Source organism: Parus major, chromosome 2 (assembly GCF_001522545.3).
Source record: "Parus major isolate Abel chromosome 2, Parus_major1.1, whole genome shotgun sequence".
In the NCBI taxonomy this organism is placed as follows: domain Eukaryota; kingdom Metazoa; phylum Chordata; class Aves; order Passeriformes; family Paridae; genus Parus; species Parus major.
The window spans coordinates 122942457-122961457 of NC_031769.1; the positions used below are offsets into that span (position 1 = coordinate 122942457).

Below are 19001 nucleotides of genomic sequence, written 5' to 3' on the forward strand. Positions count from 1 at the left end.
TGCCTTCCAGTGCTCTCACAGGTATCAACCATTTCAAAGATATATATATACAGCTCATAATTTTCTTTCATGTTGCAGACTCTTTACTCTTCAAAGTCTTTTTCAGATCTTCATGCTCAGCTTGCATCCAATTCAACAGTTTGGCTGGAGTGAGGGTTTTTTTGGGGGTTTTTTTGGTTTTTTTAATCATTAGGGGCAGATATCCATCTGCTCAAGGATATTTCTGTAGTCTGAGCAACTCCTAACATTTGTGCTTTCAGCAGACCACCGTTTCTGCTTGCTTATATACACATGCCTTAAGTGACTTTTACAATGTGTTTAAGCAGCTTCCCATGCTGAGCCTGAGGATACTAATTTTCTCTCTTCTGACATTCTCTTGTTTTCAACTGATCTGCTGCTATTTTTGTTTGGGACAAGTACTTCAGTGTATAAAAAGCCCTTGAGGTTAAGATACATTTTTATACACTAATTCAGAATTTTTCTGAAACTCTTCAAAGTCTAGGAGGGCCTTTTCTTTGTATTACAGGTTTGCCTAAACACAACAGCAGTGTTATTCTTGAGTTCACTACTTGTGTCACATGTGCAGCCAAATAAGGCAAATAAAATTATACAACAGAAAAAAACCCAATTTATCTTACTAGCTACAGCTATGTCTTACTCAAATCAACTGGTTGCAATAAAAAGATAGAAATACCAAAATATTTCTTCTCAACTTTAGGACTGCAAGATTTTTACATGACCAAAATTAAAACTAAATGTACCTCTTGTATAATAAAGAGCAAATGTAGCACCAAGTGTTACTTCATCCTTGCAGTTACCTCTCTGTACCAGGGGTTCATATATATAATCCCTCCAAAGCCACCACATGGTATAAAATGCAAATTAAAAAGTGAAATGAAATCTACATTTTCAGTTACCACAGAAATCTTCTCAGTAGCTATTGCTAATGTACACCTATGCCTGTCAACATTTGCAACCTTGTGGTTAACAAAAAAGCCTGTTTCTGAACATTCCTGAGTATTTTTAAATCAACTAAAATGCCATATGAACTTAAATCCCCCCCAAGCATTTTTCTTCCTATGTGACACACTTTAGGTACCAAAGCCAAAGTACAGAATCTCTTTTCTGGAAGAAGGGATATTTCTCCTGGCTAAACTTCTTCCTACCTCAGCCTACCTCTACTTCCTAGGTCAGATGTAAAAAGAAGATGTCACCCATTTTACAGCTCACTGAGGTCTCAGCCACTCTCACACATGCAGCTGTTTCTCTTCTGAAGTCTTTGCTAGTGCAAGTATATTCAAATCTTAAATTGTACATAAGCTCTTGTGAATGCCTTTAATTGAGGAAGACCTATGCAAAGGCTTGGATTTCACACCATCCTAAAATAGTAACACTACTTCTCCTTTGGGAGAACTGCACAACTTATCATAAGACTGCTCCTCTTTTGCCTCAAAAAACTATCCCTGACCTGGAAAGCCTACCATAAATCCACAGTCTCCAAGGATTGCACTAGAGCAATAACATTTACACTGAGAAGGCAGCACCCGTATGTCTAAGATCAGGCTCTCAGTGAATTTTAAAAATTTTAAAAACCATGAATACAAAATAAATTTATATGCAAAATGCTTCAGCCTTAATTTTTCAAACAGAGAATCAGCAGATAAAGACAAATTGAACATCAACAACTGAAGGGTAACACTACTGCTGCTATCCTGTTGACAAAGATTAAAGCTATGCCTGTAATTATTAGAAAATCAGCTTGCAAGGCAAGGAGAGGAGTCTGAGGTCACTGATAACAGCTCCACTCCTCACACATGCATCAAAAGCAGCACATTTGGTAGGGTTTGTTTCCAGGGGTGTTAACTCACCAGAAGGAGGGAACATGCAGTGGTACACCTAACCATTGTGGTTTACAAAAGCCCCACCTGTAGACTTGTGTTGATAAAAGTCTCCTGCCTTGAGTCTTGGGTATGAAACTACTAAAGGCCCATTATTAATATGACAGCTATGCTCAGCACCTCATCTGCTGTGCTGTGGAGCCACACAGGCCATGATGCCAGCTAAAAAGCACTTGAAAACACAGTAAACAACAGGCTTTAAATGAAAGGATATGCTTCAAAAAAGCAAGACAAGGAGTTTGCACACTAAGCATTATTTGTCCAACACTTACAGGCTCAAGTCTCTGCAAAGAATGAGATTTTCCCTTATTTTTCACCTGCACATTTAGAACAATGATGAAGTAATTGCTCCTTTGCACACATCCTGCAGAAACAGGAGACAGCAGATACTGCACACCTGCTTTACAATCCAGGGAACCTGTAAAAGATTTTATATTTTAAAAACTAAAGGTGAAAAAGTGGGAGCAAACGGAGAAGTGTATTGCTATCCTTTTTTCATTGAGAACGAAGAACCTGTTTTAAATTTTTAGAAAACAAATTAGACAGCTGTTATTTTAGAACAGGCTCTCTTAAAAAAATCTGTGTCTTCAAAGAAGGAGGTACAGAGGTAGTCCCTACCATCTATTCAGCACAGCTGCTAAAGAGTGCAGTTGTTGCTGTCACAGAATCAGAGTGAGGTGGGAAGGGACCATTGGAGGTCACTTGATCCAATATCCCTGCTCGACTAGAGCCTCCCAGAGCTGGTTGCCCAGGACCATGTGCAGGTGGGTTTTGAATACCTCCAAAGATGAAGACTCCACAGTCTCCCAGGAAAACCTGTGTCAGTACTCAGCCACCCCCACAGTGAAAAAAAAATGTTTCTCAGTGTTCAGAAGGAGCCTCCTGTATTTCTGGTTTTGCCCACTGCCCCTGTCTTGTCACTGGGCACCACTGAGAACAGCCTGGCTCTGTCCTGTTAGTGCCTACCCATCAGGTATTTCTACAGATTGATGACATTCTCCCCTGATTCTTCTCCTCTCCAGGCTGAACAGTCCCAGTTCTCTCAGCCTCCCCTCATATGAGAGATGGTCCAGTCACTTAATCATCTTCATGATCCTTTGTGGGATTCCCTCCAATATGTCCATTTCTCTTCAGTACTGGGGCTCTCAGAACTGCTGTGGCCTCACCAGTGCCTAGAAGAGGGACCAGATCACCTCCCTCCACTTGCTGTCAGTATTTTGTCTAATGCAGCCCAGGACACAGTTTATCTTCTCTGCCACAAGGGCTCATTTGCAGGCTCATGTTCAACTTGATGTCCACCAGAACCCTGCACCTTCTCTGCCTTCCCCCTGCACATATGGGTGTCTGGGGCTGTTTCATGGGAAGGATGTGGTACTTCCCCTTGCTCCCAGTGCCTAGCACTCAGAAGCTGAGCTCTGGATGTGGGATAATGCCTAGCTGCTCTCTGCAGCAGAGCAGAAGGTGGCATGCTCTGGACACAGCACTGCTCAGCTAGGGCCAGCCACAGCAAGAAGCCAGACTCTGGTCAGCATGTAAATGACTTGTGATCCTTGATCCCATGTTGGCTATACGCCCCAGCAGGGCCCACTTTACAGTCTGCACTGTATCAGCATCTCCTCATTTAAAGCTCCAGAGGCACAGAATTGCCAGGCTGTGCTTTTGGAAGTTAACCCTTTCCTGTACCAAACACCATCACTCCCAGAGCTGAGGAACAAAAGTCCTTTGGAGAGGATCAAGCAGAAGGGTGAGAAAACGCAAGTTTAAGTTTCAGTCCCAGCGCTCCTCTACTGCTAAACTGAAACACCAGATACAGGAAGGAAGAGAAAGCAGCACTGAGCTTCTCCCTGACACCAAAACCTCACTCTTGACTACACAACTGACTTAACAGCACTAGTTTTTTTGTAAGAGCTTGCTCCTTCCTGCACACAATCAGGCCGGTGCACACAAGCAGGCACACACAGGTACTGGAGTGCTAATAAAATCAGGTGTTTAAAAGGTATCACTCTCACAGGTCTTGTCTTGATCATTTACCCACAGCAATCTCCACACTTATTTCTTCTGAATTCAGTCCTTTTAAGTGCCAGATACTGATGAACTGCAGGGAACATAATTTTTATTAAATTATGAACATTAAAACATTGTTATACCTCAAAAAGACAATTTCCTACTGCCTATGGACAGATAGCTCAAGCCCAGAAATTTCCAGGGGTTTTCTGTGGGCACTTTTTTGGTTGGTTTTGGGGATTTGGAATTTTTTTTTCTTAATTTTTTTTGGTTGGTTGGGTTTTTTTTCTCATTTCTCTAGAATCCAATGAAAGAAAGCCTTTGCTGTTTAAAGTGGTTGGTTTGGGGTTTTTTTTAAGCACCAGTGTAATTAATTATAGAAGCTAATGCTTAATATAGAAAATACAATTGCTCTGTGGAGCAAGGCACATATCATGCTGGCTGGAACATGGAAACTGCCAAGACTTTGAAATTCTGCTTCTCAGGGAATCATACCACTGCAATGTATAATTTCTGCCTAGCTCAGAAAAACAAGGGAAAACAAGTTTCCTTGTTTACTGTGTTTCTTGAATAAAATATTTACTGCTGATTAAAACTAACAACTTGTGCTAATTTCACCACTGTCCAAGAACTAATATTTCAGTAATTTCTACAGCTGGGAGAAACAAAAAGTGACAAGGATTTCCAGATTCCCAGATTGCCAGCCATGAGGTCCAAGCCTCCAGGGCTTTGATGTCTCAGGGTAGCTACAACCAGCTCCTTGGGCCATCCCTACAGGAGTTTGGAAGTTCCATCACCCTTTTCACAGACTAGGCCTCTCCATCCTACAGATAATGATGTGCCTATTGAGAACCAACTGCCCCACGTTACTTGTGCAGACTCTGCCTGAGTGCTGAGCAAACATGAAACACAGAAATGCTGAGTTATTTGCTGCCTGCCTGCTTTGGCAAATAAATAATAGAGCTAATTATGCCTCATAATAATGGCTTTCCATTTTGGTGGGAAACCAATCCTCTGCTACTAGTTTGCTTTCTCCAGTTCTTCTCCAGGGGTGGTTTTAGCCAAACCTGTTGAGAAGAATGATAACAAGATCACTTGGAAACCAGCGTTAACTGGTCAGGTCCCACACCAGACCCAGATATCACCTCCTCCCTTATCATTCCCCTGACTGTTACTGCTGATCAATTCCTGGTACATTAGCTTTCTAGGAATGAGATGAACTTGTCAGGCAAAATTAAAGATGTAGTCACAAGTGAGTAAGAGTTTCAGGGTTCACTCACACAAATTAAAATATACAATTGATACCAAAATGTAAATCAAGAGTATGAAATTGAATCTCCAAGAACTGAAAAAAGAAATTAATTATTTCTTGCACTTCAGTCAGTATAATTGACTGAAACAATTTAAAAGACTTGACAGACTGTCCACCAAGATACCCTGGAAAACCAAACTGCTGTACCTCTACATTACTAGCATAAAACCATTTCCCAATGAACTGGCAAATTTCATGTACTAAATTGCCAGGAATATTTTCTTCCAAATTAAGTTATACTTATAAAGACCAAAGGGTGACTCGGTGTTTGCATACCTTATGATTACCAAGGACATAGTTAAGAAAACAGGTAAAACAGAAGGGAAAGAAAATCATATTAGAAAACTCCAAGTGCATTAACAGATAATATTTGAAGTACACATGCAGTATAGGTGGTCCATAGGTTACTGTTTACCTCAGGTCCACATGCATAATGTCACATGCTGCTGCTCCCTTGAGTGATTAACCCACAGAGAAAAGCTCTGTGACAAGTCACTTCACAAGTCGCGAAATGGAGGTCACTGTGCCAGCCAGCAAATGACACATTAAAAAGGGGGAAAAAAGGCAGAAAATGCTCTTTATGCTTTCCACTTCAGTACAAACATGAGGGATTTATTTCACTAATCCATGGCTGGCAGTGTCCGGGTTACTTGGAGCTGCAGAGACAGAGAGAAATATCCAATTTTCAAATCCCCTCCAGCTACATGAAGGTAAGAAAGAAGAGTATGTCTGCCCCCACAGAGCTGTTATTGCACCGCTGCCAGCACCATCTCCTGAAAAGGCTGAGCTAGGGGAAGGGACAGCCCCTCCTATGACTAGGGGGGTTCAATTAAGACAGCCAAGATACTTCCAAAATATACCTTTTTACAGGGTCCTCATTTGTAGTTTATTTGGCGTGTCTGACTACAACATTACGTTCCTGTATGTAGAACATGAAGGGAACTGCACAAGTGACTTTGCCTACACAAATATAAGCTTACTCAAACTCTTTTAACATGAGGTCACAATTTACCCTTCTGAGGGCAAAGCAGCGTCCTTTCTTACAAAGTGTACTAAAAATCAAGCAATACTTGACAGCACATCAAAGTGTGAGACAGAATACATACACATCCAGTTGGGCCTGTGTTTTCTTCTTTTTCCTTAGGCAAGCAAATCTATAAAGCCTCTCATTTAATGTGTTAGATTAATAAATGATGAAGCTACAAACACGAGAGCCCCAACCTTCCATGGTGTGTCTCCAATTATTTTGCATTTAACAAGAGTAAAGGAAAACTGATTTAATCTCTGTAATTGCCAAACTAAATGACACAACCTTGCCTGTTATAACAGATCAAAACAATACACGTGTATTTACCAAGCTGTTGTAAAAACTGTAATTTTTACCCTGAATAGCTTTTTATTAAGCTTCCATTTAGCTTCCATTTGTGGAAAAGTAACTACCAAATGCTGCAGTGGAGGACACAGAGACTGTGCTTTTCCCCACAGCTAGGCTCGAGATCAGAGCTATTACTAGCTAAGCTCTCTGACAGCATTTCAAAAGAAAGTAAAACTATATTTTGGAATGTGCTTGGTGAATATCCCAAACTAAAGTAAGTCGTTCTAGTTTGCAGGCTCTAACAGTCTGAATGTTGGTCTGTGCACTCCACTAGAAGGAAAAGTTAGCTGTCGTTCATTGAAGGAAGAAAGTTCTGGAGACACTGCAGTTTGTTAGGAAATCACCCATAACATCATCAGTAGCAAATTCTTTAGCAACCTCTTCAACAATGTCTTCCTGTCCCTCCCTCACACTCCAGTCTCCTAAACCAGTGTGCCTGGGGTGCAGCCTGAGCAGTGGCTGTAGGCACCAGGGCTCCTCTGCACCCCTTATCCCCAACCCTGAACCCCTCTTCCCCTGCCCTTAACTCCTACTCTCACTGACCTCCTCATTAACTCTCCCCCAACCACAGCACAAGCCCTGGAAGAAGGCTTCAGGCTATCCTTCTCCATGCATCTTTTCCAGTTGGAAATCACCTTGCTTGACGTGAGGAGCAGCCCACTACCGGCAGCACCCCAGGAAATGGTGTAAATTCCTCTTCAGCCCTGGCCCATGGCACGAGCCCTTCCACAGTCTCTGAAAATAGCCCTGAGGCAGCTGAACACTTTCCTTTGCCATGTTTTGAGGGCACACTCCAGCAGTGGCTCACAGCTGTGTGGCAGCAAGCATAGCCAGGGCCTTCTCTCCTTCAGACACTTCTGAATGATGAGCCTCTAATCCCTTTGGCTTCAGCTGCAAAATTCCCATTGATTGATAATGGATTTTCCACTGATGTAGAATCGGGCACTTCGACTAGACCACTACGAATTAACAGAAGAGAGCTCTGTTAATCCTTTATAAGCAAGCTTAATCTTGTGGTTTAGAGAAGGGGGAAGGCTCTGTTCTTTCCAGTATCAGCCAGAATGTGATTACCATTTCAGAAAATCTTTTTCATTTTCTTTGATTGATCCAATATTTCTTTGGAAGACATAAATCCAGACACCACCACAGATGCATACTTCTGCCAAGTAAAAAAGGAAGAGTTTGAGCTATGAATCCTGAAGCTGAAAGCTGGGATCAGCACTCTAGGACTTCCAGTTAGTCCGCAGAAAGTGCTGTCATCTAGAAACAGGAGTCTGAAAAAGCCTTTATAGCATTCACCTTTCAATTAAAAAGAGTAACATCTAAAAACTCACATTAAAATAGCTGTAAGACTTGTTCGGGTTCTCTCTCAGTGATGTGATTTGATCATTTCCTGTACATTAGCAATAGTTGGGGCTATTAAATGCTAGCAAGTATCAGCACCTTTAAAGACTCTTGCAGAATCTGGCTAATAATTCTGAAACAATCAAGTCATCAAAAAGATGAACTGAACTTACATTAAGACACGTTTTCCATTAAAACAAGATTTTGTTAGATCAACTCAGACTTTAGGTCAGTGGACACAGAATTGTTTTGGTTTTTTTTTGCAAAAAAGGAAATTCATCACTATGCATCAATGTCTGGTAAATTGGAACTCACTCCAATGAGAAAGCACTGCTCACCAAGACTTGTCCCATTTGCAGCAAACAGTCTGTGCAAGGATACTTAATGGTATCCTTTGCAGTAAAATCATGAAAGATCAAGCCCAAATATTGCAGCTGTAATTGCTACTGAACAGCAAACAACCCTTAATTTGACGTCCTGCAGCACACTAGATGCAAACATTTCATCGATTTAGTAATTCATCGTCTGCACTGCTTCTATGCTAGGATGCAAAGAAGCCTTAAATACAGCAGCTCAGTGGTTCCTTGGAAACACTGGAATGCCACGTATCTCCATAAAATGTTTATCTTTGTCAAGCATTTCACTGCCACTGTTTAGCTGGATGACCTTTGGAAGGAGAAGCAGAGGCTGACGTGCACCTTCATTAAAGCAGCGCCTCCTTCTTCCCCCGCCTGCGAGAACAATGAGCGCGGGAGGGAAGAGGTGAGCAATCCACGGAGTAATGAAGAGATTTTGTTTCAGAGGGTTATCAATTATTTATGAGCAAATCCCCAGATGAACACATCCAAAGCTGAGCAGTTTTTAATACATTTGACTTCTGTACACACAGCACAACACAACCAGATGCAAGCTAAACTGGACTGGTGTGATTATTCGAGGTGCCAAACAGTGAGTTCAGTCTGGACATTAGTAAATCACCATTATGTTTTTCAAAGTATGATGGTCTCCTGGATTTAAATCTCTTTCACAAAAGTCCTCTGAGATTCACAGAAATCATTCTTTACAGTATTCCCCATTCATCAAGATCTCAGCAAAGAAAAATCTCATCCTGAAGAATTTCTGTAATTATGCTGATATAGTTATCTAAATAGTCTAATACTCAAATTCTAATATTGCCCAGCTGTGATTGGGATTTTATTCCACAATGGGATTTAATGGATCTGAACTTCTCCTGTTAAGAAAATGTAAGACCAAGTGAAGATCTTTTTCTCAAGAACAGGGTTTATCCTTTTTAAAACAATGACTTGCTTTCAAAGTAAAATTGTTTTACAACTGTACTTTTTAAAGAGAAGATCGGAAAACTCTTTCCATGACGTGAGAAAGACAAACATTACACATTCTTTACAAGCAAGGGCAGTGAAACTAAACAGTTGCATGTGCAAGACATCTGCACAAAAAGTCATTAATCTGTTTACAAATGCTATCATTGAAAACAGTCATCTTGCAAGACTTGAAATGAAACCCAATCCACTGGCACACAGTAAATGCCCAGATCTGAAGAACCTTTGAGCTCCAGTTTCCCACAGCTTCCAGCCAGCAAGATGTTGCCAAAGTCACCACCTCCACTGCAGCCACACTCCAATGATCGTGTCTATGGCAGCTGTCATGATGGCCCTAAGGCCACCTTTAACACCCAGCTCAGGTACTCTGGGGCACCCAGGATGAGTCCTGCAGAGCAAGCCCCACAGTCAGGTTTGCACCTGGCCAAGCAGTGGCATGCCATGCACAGGTGGCCCCAGAGGAAGGCAGCCAGTCATCCTGAGTTTGGGGGGCTCTTGATGCAGCCTGGGCTGAGCACAGACAAGGGGGAACGGACAGCAGGCCCTGCCTCTTGGAGCCTTGTCTGCAAACTGCCTTCCCAAGGGAAATGTCTGGGGAAGACACTCATCAAATAATACATTTTACGCTACACATGGCATGAACATTTCCTGCCTTAACTGCACAACACCCCAGGAGAAGAGCTGGGTCTCATGTTCTTGCACTCTCCCCTGTAGGCCAGCATTCACCTCAGCATCTGCACAGCTCCAGGAGCAAGCTCCATTCCTGGCCTAGCCTAGGTAGACTAAACTGCTCCAATATTAAAACAAAAAAAAAGCCACTTAGAAATCCATTTTAGAATTGTTTGCATTACTTTAAAGGGTTTGCTATATATTTGGATGAAAGAAGCCCATTAAGTACATCTATATTTACTTCATTACAATGTGGCTCTTGAAGTTAGATGAAAAGATTTACCCTGGCCAAGTTTGTTTATTCATCAACATCAGCTAGATATATTTTCAAAGGCTTATCCTCATCGCATTTACATGAAAGCACACAGATTTTTTTTTTTTTTCCCCAGCACCAGTTGTAAGGCGTTCTGAGAGGTATGAAAGGGCAAAAGAAACTTTAGTGAGAATTACAAAATCAAGGAACAGTAGAGGCACAAATCCTATCATTTCCTCTTATTAATGGGGGGGACCCACTCTTTCCCACCTGGAGTCATTCTTCTCATCCTGCAGATGTATCAACAGCAACAAATAGCAGCTGGATGCTCAGTCCCCTGACTCAAGCCCAGAAAAAGGCACCTGGCACACTGCTTACCCACAAATACCACAAGGGAAGTGTTAACTCCTCCTGAAGCTCAAGATCTTAAGCAAACATAGCCTCCCAAGTTTCGAAAGTATTTCTCTGCACTTTGACAAGAAAAATTGGATTTTTTTTTTCCCCATAGGTGGCATTGAAGATGAGCTCTTCATTACTGCTAGCAAAGTATGAAATAGAAGCACAGCCTACCAATGATTGAAGCCAACTGTACAAGTCCTAGCTATCTTTGACAGGAACTCAAACATAACTTGGTACTTGCACACCTTTATTATCAAAATTTTATCGTCAAGTTATTTAAATATTTAAATGACATTTATGGGCTATCTTTCCTCATGAATTTACACTTTCCCACGGAAGACTTCCAGAGTGATTAACAATGCTGATCTTTATCCTTCACACTGACTATTCATTCATCCTTTCTAAAACGAATACTGCTTACATATGACCCAAGAGGGCTGTAACAAGGCAGTATTTATCCCCACTAATAATCTGTTGTGGCTGCTTTAATTAAAACTGGGTTATATCACATCCATGAAGCAAAGGCTCATCTCCTGTCGCTCGTCATCCACCTCACAGCTGCGCTTGGTGCACCTTCTCAGGAGTAAGCTTTGGAGGTCCCACCACCTGCAGCTTGCCCAGCCCTGCCCAGGTAGCTGAAGGCAGTGTTGCTGCCAAAAAAACTGCTTCACCACAGAAGAGAAGCAGAATGAAACTGCAGAGGGGTTTGCAGTTTGGGACCTTGACTGAGTCACTGAACACCTGCAGGCTGCCATTCACCCCAGCTCACAAGCAGGGCACCACTGCTGGCATGGCACGTGGGGATTTTGGGAGGTGAGGGACCAGGGGGAAGGAGCGACTGATAGAGAACTTCCCGCACAGCACAGCAATTCAGAGCATGAGGGTACTAGGATGGATATGGGGAACAGCAAGGGCACCTCAATTATCTGCAGTAAATTGGCAGCCAAATCAGGATTCAGCTTCCTCATCTGTGTTGCTTCATGATGCCCACATGACTGCATAGTGATTTCAAAATTTAGAGTTTGCCTCTAGTAGTATTGCACAAATGAGTGTGTACTGCTTGCCCTTTCCATGTTTCACTCCATGCAAGAAGCATCTTATCATAAGAACATTTACAAATAGACCATTTTCCCATGAAAGAAACTTGAGCTTCTTCCCTCACCAGAACTTTTTTGGCATTATTACACCCAGTACAAGGCCTGCTACTGATGGTATCCTTGGGATGCTGGGATGGGCAGCAAGCAGCCAGGGCAGCTTGCCTGCAAGCCACAGGCTGTGCAGCCAGAGCTTCATCCAGCACCCCTCTCTCCCCTGCTGGCTCCACCCAGGGCCTGGGCCAGCAGTTGCCATACATTCAGCAAACCCTTGAGCATGGCAGAGAGGCATTCCCCATCTCAGCTTAGCAACCTGGGGATGAGGGTCAGTGGCAGCACCCTGCACCCCTTCCCCCTGCCAGGGCTCTGTCCCAGCCACAGCACAGCCATCAGACTACAGGACTCCTGTCCCTCCCCACCGCTGCTCCCAGGCTGAGCTACCCTCGCATCCTGCGCCTGAAATCAGCCCCACTCTCAAGACCTGGAAGCAGAGGCATCGCTGTAGAGGCCTCGGTAATGCTACCTGAATGATTAATTGTTTTAATTGTCACATGGTTTTGAGTCTTCTTGGTCTATTAATCTTATTCTTTCATTATTTTTTACATTTATAAATGATATGGGTTTGGAACTACTTTGGAAAAGCCCCTCAGTTCTCTGTCCCCATCCTTACTGGAAGTAAAAGAACTGCCCTGTTCCAGCCATTGAACTCTACAGCACTTTACCATGGTCATCAATGAGCTGATAAAATCATTTAACTCCTTTGTGTGTCAGTGAAGTTCCCAGTGCCCTGAGAAAGATGGTTCCTTAACTAAATGCCACATCCAGCAAGAAAAACTTGATTACTTTTCTTGTGGACTCCTCAGTACTTCCTAAAATATAAATTAACTCGAAGATCATCAATATTTCCTTGTTTATGACTTGGAATCCAGTTGCCACTTTCTGATAAATATAACTTTAATAACAGAATAAATTCAGAACTTAAGTTATCTAGTAGTAGTCATTTGTATATTCACATTCACTTTCAAAAGCCTGGCAATGAGGCTTATGAGGAACACTGTGTCTTAAAACACAATGAATTACCCGTTTCTTTTCCTCATTAAACGGCATCTCATAAAAGGAACCAAACAAAAGATAGGTGAGTTCAGTGATTGTCACATCCCACAACCTTTACTCATATGAGCAATGTGTTGCCTCCAGATCAGTTTCTCATTTGGAAGTTGCACATCCCCATTGCTGACACGAATATCGATTTCATGTTAATAAAAATCTGTGTTTAAATGCTGGTAAAATATAAAATTGCTCTAGTACTTCAGGCCTGCAAGGTGTTACACATACTGTACTATTTTCTTTTTCAATGAGTGCAAAAGACACTCACCCTTTACAGGAGATGCCCCACAGCCTGCAGAATTTGTCCTTTGTTAAATAAGCTAAGACCTGAATTAATCACTTTTCCAAGAAGGGGAGGCACTTTTGCTATAATGAAGCTGTGCACCTGAAAAAATTTTAAAGACGTTAAATAAAACGCCCTGGAATTTGAAATGTCTTGTTCTGTGTTGGCTAAGAGAAACAAATACAATGACAATGTACTTCCATTTACCTACTGGGTATCTTAAGCAGCATTTGCTTCTACAAATTCTCTTAACAGATGCTGCTCCAATCATCACTTATCTGCAACACAGACAGACTTTGAGAGGACTAAGGAGGATTTGCCACTGCCTTCAAGACAAAAACAAGCACGCTTATTTTTCTGAAGTTTAAGTTAATAAAATAAGAACTCTGGTTAAAAGTTAACCAAGCACAGCTGCTGGGCTTCCTGGGGGGGGGGGGGGGGGGAATATTTTCTGCCAAAATTCTGTCTTTGCTCTGTCTCACTCTTTTTTCTGCATTAATGGCTTAGTATTATTTCAAAGACCATTCCTTTTACAAATGGAATCAACTCGTGTATTTAGCACCACAGATGATATATTACTCTCCTGAAAACCAAATCTCTTAAGGCTAGATTAGAAAGAAAGGTTAAAGAGCTCCATCGTTCAAAGCACTACAGTTCAGATACCTATAAATCACTATGTTTGTTTATTTAGCTAATTGGCCCATTAGTGTCCGCAGCATCTCAAGCTGCACAACTTTCTGCTGTGACCGTGGGCCAGTTTCTCCCTTCCCTCTCCGGAGCACAGAGAGAGCCGAAAGCTCGGCGCAGCACACCCGGCACACGATGCGCTAGGGACAATCTGCGCTCGCAGCTGTCTTCGAGGAGCAGTCCCCGCTCGCCCCAGCGACCCCTTCCTTCCTCCTAAAGACTTTCCAAGCCCAAGAGCAGATACCACAGTGAAACAAACTGGAGCCTGTCACTGCGCAATAGGATTTCGATGGAAACACGGCTCCGGGCTGGCTGGCAGCGGCTGGCTGGAGATGCGCGCAGCCGACCCCGCCGGGGCCGTGTCCCGCACCTGTGCCCGCTATTCCCGGGATCCCCGCCCGCAGCAGCGCCCGTGCGCCGCCCTGCCCGCAGCGCGGACCGCGGCCAGCCAGGGCAGCCCCGCCGCCGGCCCCCGCACCGACTGCACCGACAGCCCCTCAAAACACACAAGCGGCAACTTCGCGCACCGCCCCCAACTCACCGGGAGGCGCCGGCCCCGCGGAGCGCTGTGTCCCTGGATGCCGCCTCCCGCGGAGCGCAGCCCGCAGGGGCCGGGCAGCGGCGCGGCCAGGGACAGCAGGGAGGGGAGGCAGCAAGTTGCGGCGCGTCTCTCGTCTCTCTTCTCTCCTCTCCTTTTCTCTCCCTACCCGCCTCCTCCTCCCCCTCTCTCCCTCCCCCTCCTCCGCCCGGCGGGAGGGTCGGGGGAGGCGGCGGAGGGGCCGGAGCGCGGCCGCGGAGCGCGGCGCGGGCACTGCGCATGTCCCCGCGCCGCCGGCCCCGGAGCCATCGATGCGGCGGCGGCGCCGCGGGCCGGCAGCGAGCGCAGCACCAGCATCGGCACAGGCACAGGCACAGGCACAGGCACAGGCACAGGCACAGGCACAGGCACAGGCACAGGCACAGGCACAGGCACAGGCACAGCACGGCACAGGCACGGCTCGGCACGCCCCTGCGGGGGCTGCGGGGCCGCGGCCGCCGCCGCAGCGCCTTGCTCCGCTGCCCAGCTTGCGGCACTGCCGCGGCCCCGGGGTGCCTTGGCCGCCCCCGAGCAGCGGGGAGCAGCCGGGGCCGGGCCGGCGCTGCGGCGGCGGATGCTGGGGCCGCCGCCCCGATTGCCGCACAGAGGGCTGCGCGGCTGGAGGATGCTCCGGTGGCCGGCCTGAAAGGGAGGAAAAAAGGAGCAATTGAAGCATCCTGGTCTTATTTTTGGGGGGTTTTTTGTTTGGGTTTTTTTTTTCTCCTCGTTAAGTGAGTGTGACTAAGGAAGATAGGTATTTGGCAAAAGAAACCTCGGCATAGTTAGTTACGTTTTTTTAATGTTGTATCGAGATCTTTAAGCAAAATAAATAATTGTATTTTTACATGATGTAGGGAAGCGCAAGGGCTGCAAGTGAAAAGCACTGTAAGAGCAGAGGCAGGAAAGGCTGCAAAAGCAAAATACCTAACTGAGCTCTCTGGGGATTTTTTTAGGGAAATTGCATAATTACTACGAGTTTCCACCCATATGTAAGGATTGACTTAACACCCAGTGAGCTCTTACTTCCTGAGAATAAGTTTAAACCCCATGTGCCATTCTGCAACAGCAGTGCTGTCAGATGCATGGCTGGCTCAAGGTTTGAGCCTGGATCTGCATTTGGTGTTTTCCAAGCAAGGATTTCCCTGTGCAAGAAAGTGCTGGTTTGTTGCTCGGTTGATTTCTTGGGTTTTGTTTTTTTTTTTTAAATCCAAATACTGTACTACCATCAGCATTTTCATTTTCACCTAATCTTTGGCAAGATTATAGCTCATTTTATTATTTCCATGCATATCCATCCAGTGAATCCTCAGAACTGATCCTTTCTTCATCCTGCCTTTCAATTTTGCCAGCTGTTGGGTTCCTCTGTTGATTTGTTAACCTTTTTTTTAAAAAAAAATTTTTAAAATCTTTTTCAAGCTGTTTATCCAACAACTTCTGTCTGCATTAGGTGATATAGTCCATGGTTAGCAGAGTCCAGCCCATCTAACTTTGTCCACGTGGCCCCTGCAACAAAATGCATATTAATCTAGCATGTAACCTGCCAGTTCTTGTAATATCCAGCTGATGGTTGTCATTTTACCAGCCTGGTGTTGCTTTTCTTCATTTTCCTGGCATGCCACTCACTACACTGGTGCACTGTAGCTGACCTAATGGTGTTTTTTTCAGACTGTTTTCTCCGGTGTCTTTTATCCACAGTTCTTGCAGAAAGTTCCCATCAAATCATTCCATTAGAAACAAGAAGACTTTGTAAAACCCCTAACATCTGTACCCACGTCCCACATAGTGACTCTGCAATGAACCCAACTACCCAAGAGACTTTAACTCTTTCACCTCCAACTGGTTTCTGGTTGCTGTAGCCAGTGAAGATTTGCACATGTGGAGTCTTGAATCGGCACTTTTGTTCAGCTTCTGCATTCTTTCATCCCTGACCAGTGGTTCTCCTGCTCTGCTCAGGCCTTGTAAATGTCCTGTAAATGTCCTATAAAGAGTGGTGGGCCACCATAGCCATTTGGTGCCTCTGTAGTGTCTTCAGTTTAAAGTATGAATTGTGAAATTGTGATCTATAGGAAATTTTGGAAGGTAACAGTGGTCTGTAGGTCCAAAAAGACTGGAAACAAATGTTCTAGCAGCTACTCTCCTTCAGCTGTATCTTTTTGCACAGTCTGATGTCATCAGCCAAATATCGTTTTCGTTGAGCAAAGCATGCCAGTACACTGAAACCCAGAGGAACTTTCCATCTCTTTAACCCTACCATAGACATTCCTAGTTCCTCCAGATAGTTATTTGGATTTAATTAGTTGTATAAAATCCTTTCAAAATCATAAGCTTAATCAAGTTCCTATATTTGCTTTTGAACAAGAATCACTGTGTATGTTATAAAAGGGTATCACCATATTAATCTGGTCTCTCACCTTAATCTGTACTCCTGTCAAAATGGAAACCAAGCCAGAGACAGTTCCAAAGGAGAGGGGAGGGTTTTGCTTGCCTCTTCCTTTCTCCTCTGCCACCTCTCATCTCCCCTTGGCCCTCCAGCTCCAAATACCTTTTGGTTTAATTTATCTGCTTGTGCATTTAGGAAGAAGACAGTATTGGATGTTTCTCTTTTAAATCTGGGGAAGTGGAGTTTGCTCATTATCTAACCTTTACTTGCAGCCCTAGTCATCAGACAGGCTGGCCAGGAAGGTCAGGAGGGAGAGATGCAGAGAATGAGGGACAGGAGCTTACGATTTCTTGACAAAAGGGAAGGATCAGGCACTGGATTCAAAACAGAGGAGTAGGAGGGAGGTGTAAAGGTGATGGGTATCTGGTGGAGATGGAGGGATAGGAGCTGCATAGGCAATAGGCAAAGATGAAGGCAGCCTTCCAAAAGGCTGGCAAAAATCAAACAATCGCAGACATGACTAATTCTGCACTCCAGAAGAGTGAAGCTATTCCCTCCTGCCATTTCTGTGACAGGCATTCCCTAAGGCCCCCACTGCTGCTAGAGCTCCATTATCTGAGGCATCGTTCTTCACACCGGTGACGTGCTCTCTGCCACAAGGGCCTTACAGTTTAGCATGACCCAAAATGCAACAAAGGAGTGTAACAAAATATTGTACAAGACCAGCAGAGGAAGGACAACTGGACCCTTGGATGCCTACATTGCATTTTACCTTATGTATTGTCACAGTTATAGTCAGAAGTAAATAACATACAAGTAATGTACCCACATAGCAGCAACCCACCCTCCATCCCAGGCATTTCCAGTCTTTTTTTCCCATTTAAGAATGAGGAAGTCCCAAGCATCCGATTTAACCTCCTGTCCAAGGGCCTGTTGTTGGTAGTAGTTAGGGCAGAAGGCTAACACAGGCACAGCTGAAACACAGTGCGTGCTGCTAGAGGTCACAGCCTTTGACTTGTGACATTCTGTGAGAGCAGCAGTAAGGAGCAGCTGGACACATACAAGCTTTGCTCTGACTCAGCCTAGTGTAGCCCATCTCTGTCCCTTGTTCTGCCCTGCATCGTATTGTCACAACTCTCTGCAAGTGAGCTGGGTACAGAAGTTACTTTTCAGCTGGACCAGTTCCCAGCCTAGCTCCTAGGGAAGGCATACACATATTCTGCCAGCCAGTGTGGGAAGAGTGTCAGGGGCAGGCAGGGGGGCAGCAGGGCCTGTAGAAGCTGCTGGAGACATTCTGCTCCAGAGGCACAGGACTGGCCTCAGCTGTGCTTGTGCGAAGCAGGTTGTATTACTAAACTGCATTTTCAGATGCCTAAAATGGATTTTGGTACTCAAGTTGAACACCTTAGTTTTCATTTTCCTAGGATGGTAATCATTAAGCCAGCAGTTCACCTCCACCAGAGTGAGAAGACCCTGTTCCCTGACGTGCAATCTCATCATCTCTCTTTTGTCAGCCCTGCTACCTGTGAATAAATGAAGCCCTTTAGTAGCCAGTGTTGGTCACTAACCAAGCAGAAACGTGACCCTGAAAGAAACAGCTGCCTGGTTTTCTGCTGTGTCATTGAGTTGTATCAGCTCACAGGCAAGTCAAATAAACTCCAGAGCCACCAGAAATGAGGAACCAGGCTCTTTGGCTGGGAAGAAGTTTGGGTTAGAGGAGAAGGAACAAGACTTCTCCCTTATGGCAAGTTCAAGCCACTGGATATGCTTAGGTGCTCACAGATGCATCTTGAGAGGTCAATTTACACGTGTTAAATAGGGAACACACAAACTCCGTAGGAGCTGGCAGTGCTGCAGTTTGCTGCAATCCCTAAATTCATTCCTATTTTATATAACATCATGGTCCTAGTTCCACATCTCTTATTCATGTAGAAATATTCATTAAAGAAGTTTTAGTAAATAATTGGAGAAAAATCTGTTCTCAGCCTGCATACTTCTGTGCTTTGAGGAAACAAGTATCTTTTGAAGATATGTTGAGGTACATCCCCTAATTATCATTTGTATATAGTATAAATAAAACTCATTACAAAGAGAATGCAACTTTAAGCCACAGAAGTGTAAATTTCCCATGAGTTCCTAATGCAGAGCAGTACCATGAGTTTAAATGAACCTTTTCAGTGTCCCTCACCCCTGCCAGTTCCTGGGATGAAGTGTGCCCTACCTGCCTTAAGACAGGGAAGATGTTCATCCTTGCTAAGCTCCCACTTACAGCACACTGG

The 19001-nt window shown here is 44.2% G+C and overlaps 1 protein-coding gene across 3 annotated transcripts in view; it reads right to left on the minus strand.

Annotated features, from left to right (window-relative positions):
• PAG1 (phosphoprotein membrane anchor with glycosphingolipid microdomains 1) overlaps positions 1-14555 on the minus strand; it is a 111299-nt gene extending 96744 nt beyond the window's left edge. For all 3 annotated transcript variants that reach the window (XM_015618758.3, XM_015618750.3, XM_015618755.3), the window contains exon 1: positions 14307-14555. The gene's annotated coding sequence lies outside the window, so the exon portion shown is untranslated. The remainder of the gene's footprint in view (positions 1-14306) is intronic.
• Between the last annotated feature and the right edge of the window lie 4446 nt (positions 14556-19001).